The sequence below is a fragment of the Neophocaena asiaeorientalis genome, unplaced genomic scaffold (genome assembly GCF_003031525.2).
Source record: "Neophocaena asiaeorientalis asiaeorientalis breed wild unplaced genomic scaffold, Neophocaena_asiaeorientalis_V1.1 scaffold434, whole genome shotgun sequence".
NCBI classification, from domain to species: Eukaryota; Metazoa; Chordata; class Mammalia; order Artiodactyla; family Phocoenidae; genus Neophocaena; species Neophocaena asiaeorientalis.
Window position 1 is genome coordinate 1,496,973 of NW_020175441.1, and position 3,206 is coordinate 1,500,178.

Consider the following 3,206-nt stretch of genomic DNA (forward strand, 5'->3'; position numbering starts at 1 on the left):
CAATTAGGTTACAGTATTTGAACTCCACCTCTAAATTGGACTCCGAGGTATAGGGAATGAGTAATTTATTAGTCTCTATTTTACAAATTTCCTCTAATTAGACAGAAACAAGGCACACGGGTTGTTTGGTGGTGGTGGTGGTGATATGTGGGTGTCTATGTGTGTGCTTGAGAGTGCACATATGTGTCTGTTTATACCTGCAGGCCTCAGCTTTAATAGGCAGGACCTATCTATACAAGAGGGGGCCAGCATTACTATTTTTGCTTTTAAAAGTTCCAGATTCTTCTTCCTAGCTGCCAGGATCACATTTCTTTACATTTACAACAAATATTCAACACTTCCGCCCCTTGTCAAACCAACCCCTCCCTTTGCTCTTCATGTCACCTGCTGTAGTAATTGCTGGCACTGCCATGCTTTTATTTACTAGGAAGAAACCTGGGGTTGTGCCCATGGAGAGGAAATTTTAAGAAACGTGATAAAAAGAGAAAGATTAGAATCCTCTAAGCATCCTGGAAAGTAAGGCATTTGGAGAAACATTGTACCCAAATCATCGTGGGCATCAACCTAATTATAAAGACATTAAGGACCTGGGGCAGCAGTGAGCTGCTTTCTCAAGAGCGGCAGGAGCCTTCTGCTGGGAACAGCCCTATGTGGTCTCACAGTTCAAAAAGGAGGATGAAAAAAAACCACACCTGGGAATCTGTGGAAAGAGTGAGCTTTAGTACTTTGTCTTTGATCACTTAGAGTAAGGACAAGGGCTCACATGGCAACCAAATGTATTTTCTCTGCTTAACTACCTCTTTTTAGCCTGATAGGTGCCTACTGTCTTAATTAGGCACCTCATTCCACACAGAAAAGAAGGTACAGCAGTGCTGCTTCATGTTATATATTCTACTCAGTCCCCTTTGGGTAGTAAGAGCTGTTTTTGATACTAAAACTGATTTGTATCTTTTTCTTTTTCTTAACCTTGGCTCTACAGTCTGCTAGATGTCTGCAGTGGTACTTGCCTCAGCAGAAGGGCCATACCTTACTAGCCTGACAACTCTTTATATATGCCATACCAGGTATAAAAACTATTGGGATTTTGGGATTTAGCTCTCTCACCATAACCCTATAAAACCTGACAGCCAGATGGTCAAGTACATTCAAATGACGGCAGCTAAACACAAAGGGGAAAAAAAAAAGAAAAAGAAAAAATATATATATATATAGAGAGAGAGAGAGCCGGGGGAGGGAGAGGGAGAGAGAGAGAGTGTTTGTGTGTATGTATGTGAGGGAGACTGTTTCATTCAAATTTTAAAATGCAGCTGGAAAACCCCCTCAAAACCTGTGAAAACACTGCATGGCAAAATCTTCCCCACTTGTAATAAGCTCAGCATTCACAGACAGTTCTTAGGTGAGAAAAAGAAAGGAAATGAACTTGTTTTTGATACACATTTGTTCTGATCTGAAATATCTTGACATACACTTAACAGCTCTATCTTTGGCTTTGGGTCACACTCTTATCCTAATCCCTCATGTTATTCAGTGTTTTGCAAGGGAAAGCATCCATAATTTCAGATTGCTTTAGAGAACACCAGGCCTCTAATGTGTGTACAATGCAACATTTCCCCCTTGACTTTTGCAGATTGCATCACCTTTTAGAGTTGACAGTAATTTGCAGGAAGCAGGAGAGAGATTGGGCTTAATGCTCATAAAGAATGAATTGTGCCAATTTAGTTATCCAAATACTTTCAAAGTGAGACACTCTCCTTCCTCACAGGTGTTAGACATGTTATCATGAGAAAGCTAGAAGGGCTGTATGCAGCAGTTAAGCGTCAACTAATCATTTTTATAATAGCTAAATTGTAATGACAGAAAACAAGAGGGCTAAATATAATGGCAGACAATATTATGTTGTATCTCTATGTGTTTCAGAATTTTTTTCATCCGAAGTAGTTCAGGGGTTCCCAAGCTTTTAGTACAATCCACTTTAGGCATTGATAGACAAGGATAAAGCCATCTTTCACAGACATTTTAAATTAATGCTTTAAAAATGACTTGAATGTTTTAAAGTACTACCTAGTGATTACATGCTGTGTTTATGTGTTTTGAGGACTATATTTATATATTCATATCTGGTACTAGGAGTTAGGAGCAAAAATAAATTGGCACAGGTGGGAAAGGAGTAAATAAGATGAAAATTAACAGTCAGTTCTAGTAAGAGAGAGGAAATCAAATAGCAAATTGGTCCAATGGGAGTACCCATGAATGAGTTGGTTGGTTATAGTAGAACTTCCTATCACCCTTGGCAAGGGCGATCTTAGAATCCCTGTTTTCTCTTTGAACCAATTTGAAGAAAGAATTCTTTTCATTTGGGTACTCATTTACAATGTACCTGGACAAATTTCTAAGAAACCAGGAGAATGTAAATGCTTCTCCGGTTATGATTGATGGTGGTGACTCACTTACTGACTGTTAAGCCACCCCACAGCTGCATGGATCTGCCATGGTGTCATAATGGTCAACATTTTATATACACCTGTGTCCCTACCTTGGTTCATATAAGTTGACTTCATGAATGCTGACTGTTAAGGGCAGTAGAGTGTAGAGACTGAGTACAAATTTGGAGCCAGACTTTTTTGGTTCTAATTCTAATCCCGCTAATTACTAGTTGTGTGACCTTGGGACAATTATTTAACCTTCGTCTCAGGTTTCTTGTCTTAAAAGAACTATGTTAATTGTACCTACTTTAGGATTGCTGTGAGGATTAAGTGGTAATTTATAAAATTAGCACATAGTAATAACTATATATCTGTTAGTTTTTATTCTTCTTCATATGACCTGGTAGATTGTATTTGCAAGTTGTTGGTGGGATATATCATGGTATCTATGAAAGAAGCAAAATCTTTAGACAATGAGAAAGGAAAGAAGGAAAAGTCTATGGTGGAGCTTGACGTCCTAGGCCAAAGAGTTGATTCCATTCAGCTTTGTATTGTGCCAGCCTCCTTTGCAATACTGCTTAATTTGCCAAATCATGAAAAATATTAATTAGTGCGTTTAAAAACGTACATGCCTTTAGAGATTGTGTACATTTTACTTTTAGAAGAAAGAAGTGAAAATTTCACATACTACTATAAAATTTCATATACTACTATAAAATTTCATATACTACTATAAAATTTCACATACTACTATAAAATTTCACATACTACTATAAAATTTCA